At 39.2% G+C, this 5335-nt stretch overlaps 1 long non-coding RNA gene across 1 annotated transcript; it reads right to left on the bottom strand.

Annotated features, from left to right (window-relative positions):
• Window positions 1-2071: 2071 nt before the first annotated feature.
• Window positions 2072-5335, bottom strand: LOC128251038 (uncharacterized). The gene is made up of 3 exons (XR_008266940.1): window positions 5291-5335; window positions 4783-4812; window positions 2072-4061 (listed from the first exon to the last, which is right to left on the bottom strand). It is a non-coding gene; the product is annotated as an uncharacterized LOC128251038 (long non-coding RNA).

Consider the following 5335-nt stretch of genomic DNA (forward strand, 5'->3'; position numbering starts at 1 on the left):
AACTGACAAATGAAAAGGCTTTGAAACCTTCAAAGATTATATATACACACATATATATACTCACTTGATGTGACATAATCCAATATTGCTAAAATCCTCGAAAGTAACTATGAAACACACTCACACACACATACGTATACAGCTCATCCCACACATACATATACACATACCTGTATGTGTGTAATATTTTGATTGGATGGTCATATAAATTCTTTTTAAATTGTTACATATACATGTATAAACCTATAAATTTCATTGTTGTTGTTGCTGTTATTGTTTAACCACAGGTCAGTCCTGATCCAGCAAACCTCTGATCAAAGATGTTCCAGCAGTGACCATCCCATCTTTTATTGAGCCACAGTGTATCTAGGACTACATTATCTAATGTGTCCATCTCTGTTGTTGTTTAACCCCAGGTCAGTCCTGATCCAGCAAACCTCTGATCAAAGATGTTCCAGCGGTGACCATCCCATCTTTGAGATGTACGAGGTCTGATCAATAAGTATCCAGACTGTTGCCATAGTAACGAAGCTGAGGCATGCAGAGGGAAGCCGCATGGCACAGACTGACCTTGGACTTTACTGTGCATGTGCACCAAGTTTTAACGTTCTAGCTCACATCCGTTGTTTACAGCAGTGCTTGGAAGGAAGGTGTGTAGCGTGTCATTTCCTTTTCAGAACTGCAAGATGGTATTTGAGGTAGATTTAGCTTGCCACTTGAGTACAATGGCCAGAAATTGGAATTTAATGAAGCATATATATATATATATATATGCACACACACACACCCACCCATCTATGTATGTGTGTGTGTGTGTGTGTTTGTCCCCTCACCATCGCTTGACAACCTGTGCTGGTGTGTTTACGTCCCTGTAACTAAGCAGCTCAGCAAAAAGAGACTGATAGAATAAGCACCAGGCTTTAAAAAATTAGTACTGGAGTAAATTCGTGTGACTTAAAAATTATTCCCTGCAGTGCCCCAGCATGACCACAGTCTAATGGCTGAAACAAGTAAAAAATATACATTAAAAAAAACACTAATAAACAAAAATTTAATTTACCACAAAAAAATTTTTTTTTTTTTATTTCAAAATTTCCAAAAAAAAAAAAAAAAAAAAAAAAAAGGAAAGAAAAAACATCTAGAGTAATTTTAAATTAAATGTCAATGGTTTAGTTCTATGTACATAAGTCTCGTTACTATATCACATCATTAGTCAGGAGGAGGAGGAGGAGGGAGAAAGGGAGGAGGAAGAGAAGTGGCAGAGGATGGAAGGAGGGGTAGAATATTTAGAGACAATATTGTTGTAATAATAATAATAAGTCCCTTCTACTATAGGCACAAGGCCTGAAATTTTGGGGAAAGGGAAATAGTCAATTACATCGACCCCAGTGTGTAACTGGTACATAACTTACCGACACCGGCAGAATTTGAACTCAGAACAAAAAGATGAATAACAATAATAATAATAATAATCCTTTCTGCTATAGGCACCAAGCCTGGATTTTGTGGGGAGGGGGACAGTCAATCACATCAACCTCGGTGTTCAACTGGTACTTATTTTATCGACCCCGAAAGGACAAAAGGCAAAGTCGACCTCAGCAGAATTTGAACTTAGAATGTAAGGATGAATGAAATGCCACTAAGCATTTTACCTGGCGTGCTAACAAGCTCAGCCAGCTTGCATGCCGCCTTAATAATAGTAATAATAATAATTATTATTATTATTATTATTTAGGCGCAGGGCCAGCAATTTTTTGATGGGATAGTGTTAGTTGATAACCGCAACCTCAATATTGAGCTGGTACCTTATTTTATCAATCTCTGTTGTGGAGAAGAGAACAGTGGATAGGACCAACCACAGTATTTCACTGGTATACAATATCAACGCCTGTTCACAGACATAAAAGGTAAATTCTACCCAAACAGAAAACTGTTTTTGTAACATGAATAAGCATTTAACCCTTTCGATACCAACACCTCTGGCTCTGAAGTACAATTGTCTTGTTTTCAAAAGTTCTCAAAATCTTCCACCAAACCTTAGTCACAATTTATGTTCCTAACACTAGATGAATGATAACGAAGTTATTTTACTAAATTCTTTGTTATATTTAAAATTATTTGCAAGAAACACAGAGCATCTCAACAGAAATATGGTACATAACTGGACTTTGCTCAGACTATTCTTTCATCTGAAGATGGGCCTTCGCCCGAAATATAAAGATTTTATAAAACTCTCTTTTTATCTTCTTTAATATAACAATGCTTCAAGCAAACTACAACACTTATTTATATATATATATATATATATATATATACACCTAACATACATCCTTAATGACAGTAGTGAACATGCACACACACACACACACACACACACCTATGTTTCCAAGGGTGAATTATCCAAACCCCAAAGAATACCTCTCAACACATGGCTATGATGCTCCCCCACTACTTCTGCTCGTGATCAGAGATACACATATCGTCAGCCACCAAGGGACATTCTCAACTGGTTAAGGTCAAACAACTGACAAGCAAATCTGTGGTGTTAAGCAGAATATTTTGCTGTAGGCCATCTTTTACACCAGGACAAAATTCAGTTAAGACCAGAAGCCATAAGAGCCATTATTATTATTATTATTACTATTATTATTAATATTGTCTAATATTAGCACAAAGCCACAAATTTTTGAGGTAGGATATAGTCAACTGAATCCCTCAATACACAGCTGGTACTTAATAAATGAAAAGTAACATTAACCCTGACATGTAAAGAGACCTGGACTGATATTATAAACCTGTTTGTCCCATTTTCTACCAATTTTGAAATTGTATCAGCCAATTTACTAATTCAGCAATTTTGAATGTCAGTCTACAAATTTTTTTTTCTATTAATCAGCCAATTTTGCAATTTAATCTGCCAACCCCCCAATTCTGTGATTTAGCTTGTCAGTTTACCATTTCTACAATGTAGCCTGCCAATCTACCAATTCAGCCAGCCATTCTACCTTTTCTACAATTTTGCCTGCCAATCTACCAATTCTGCAATTTAGCCTGCCAATCTACCAATTCTGCAATTTAGCCTGCCAATCTACCAATTCTGCATCCTTAGCAATAATGATTGAAAAAAAAACTAAAGGAAAAATCTTTTGTCATGGTGTAAATAGGGGCCGCTGGAGTAAATAATGTTAAAGTTAGGGGTTGGGAGATAAGGGCCATAGGCAGCAAACATGAAGGTTATTAGAAAGGGAGTAATAAAACTGAGCTGCATGGGGTGGGGGAAGTTTAGTTTTTAAGGGGACAGACAGTATAGTAGTGTTTAATGAAGCAAAACGTTTTTAAGGGGTCACAGTACAGTGTTTTATCAAGCAAGGAGTTCTTAAGGGGTTGCAAATAGTTAAGGGGACAATACAGTGTTTAACCAAACAAGGAATCTGAAAGGAGGCATCATGTGCCTCTTGCCCCCTGCTCCCCCTCCTCCACCAAGACTTTTGTCAGCCAATCCTGTCCTGATCAAGGGCTATGGCGGGGCCCTATGCCCAACCCAGGACAACCATCTCCAACCCAGAAGTGCCCTATGAAATGCAAACTGATCCCTAAATACAGACTTGACTGTGGGTATGCGTTGAAATCTAGATAAAATAGGGGTCAGAAAAAGGAGTGGAAGGTAGGAAGAAGACAAAAAGAGAAAAAGAAAAAAAGGAAAGAAATTGGAAAAATATTTACAGATATGGATATATTTAGTATATAGTAGGGCTGGGGGGGGATTGAGGGGGGAGAAATGGGAGTAAGGAGAGAGGAAGAGAGAGAGAGAGACAAGAGAGGGAAAGAGGAGCAAGATGAGAGAGAGAGAGAGAGAGAGAGAGAGAGAGGAGAGCAGTGAGGGGAAGGAGAGAGATGCGCAGGTGCTAACTAAAGAGGGCTTAACGAGCCAGATTAATAACAATTAAAATGGAAGAGATTCTAACGAGCGAGAGTTATAATTAGGCTGGAGCACATCTCAAAGAACTCCAGGGTCTGGTGAGTCTGCATCTTCTGCGGTTCCTTGTTTTCTTGGTTCTCATCTGAAATGGAAGAGAGGAAAGGGTATTCGGAGTTAGACGGGGCAATGTTTGATGAGGGGAGACACACACAAGGAGATGTAGGAAACACATACACACACACACACAGACAGGTATACATACCCACAGATACACACACACAGATGTGCATGTGCACACACATACATACATGCAGACAAAACCACAACTGGCAAAAAAGGAACCACAATAATAATAATAATAATAATAATAATAATAATCCTTTCTACTGGAAGCACAAAGCCTGAAATTTTGGGGAAAGAATCAAGTCAATTACATCAACCCCAGTGCGTAACTGGTACTAATTTTATCGACCCTGAAAGGATGAAAGGTAAAGTCGACCTCAGTGGAATTTGAACTTGGGACGCAAAGGACAAAATGCCGCCAAGCATTTTGTCTGGAATGCTAACGATTTTACAATCTCATAATAATAATAATAATATTAATAATAATAACAATAATAATAATAATAATAACGGTGTCAAATTTTGGCACAAGGCCAGCAATTTTGAGGGGAGGGAGGTAGTCGATATACCACTTATCCCCAGTACACGACTGGTACTTTATTTTATCGACTCCGGAGGAATGAAAAGCAAAGTTTACCCCAGTGGGGTACACTCACGAGGTAGAATCAAGATTGAGCCCTTCGTGTTTAGGCTATCAACAGGGACCAGAAAGAATTATTAGGAAATTTAGAGAGACTCACCTAAAGTCTGAAGAAATTCTTCAGCTGCGTCTGGAGATGAAAGAGAGAAAAGGGGAAATTAAACATCGGTTTTGTCAGTGCTGTCATCATCACCAGCATCATCATCATCATCATCATAGCAAGCATCACCAACACCACCACAACATCCACCATCACCACCATCATCATCATTACTACCACCACCAGCATCATAGCAAACATCACTACCACCACCACCACTGTCATCACCAGCATCATCATCAACATCATAGCAAGCATCACCAGCACCACCACCATCGTCGTCATAGCAAACATCTCTACTGTCACCACCACAACATCCATCATTGCCACCACCACCACCACAGTAAACATCATCAATACCACCACTATCACCATGATCACCACCACCACCACCACCACCATCACCATAGCCTCTACCACAAAATGCCACAATTTCCTCCCCCACAAACAACCCCCACCCTACCCAACACCTCCCGCCCGTCCGAGTCAGAGTCAGAGTGAGCCTTACCTGATGATATCGAGGAGGCCAAACTAGAAGTAGCACCACCAGCAG

This window comes from Octopus bimaculoides, chromosome 28 (assembly GCF_001194135.2).
Source record: "Octopus bimaculoides isolate UCB-OBI-ISO-001 chromosome 28, ASM119413v2, whole genome shotgun sequence".
Taxonomy (NCBI): domain Eukaryota; kingdom Metazoa; phylum Mollusca; class Cephalopoda; order Octopoda; family Octopodidae; genus Octopus; species Octopus bimaculoides.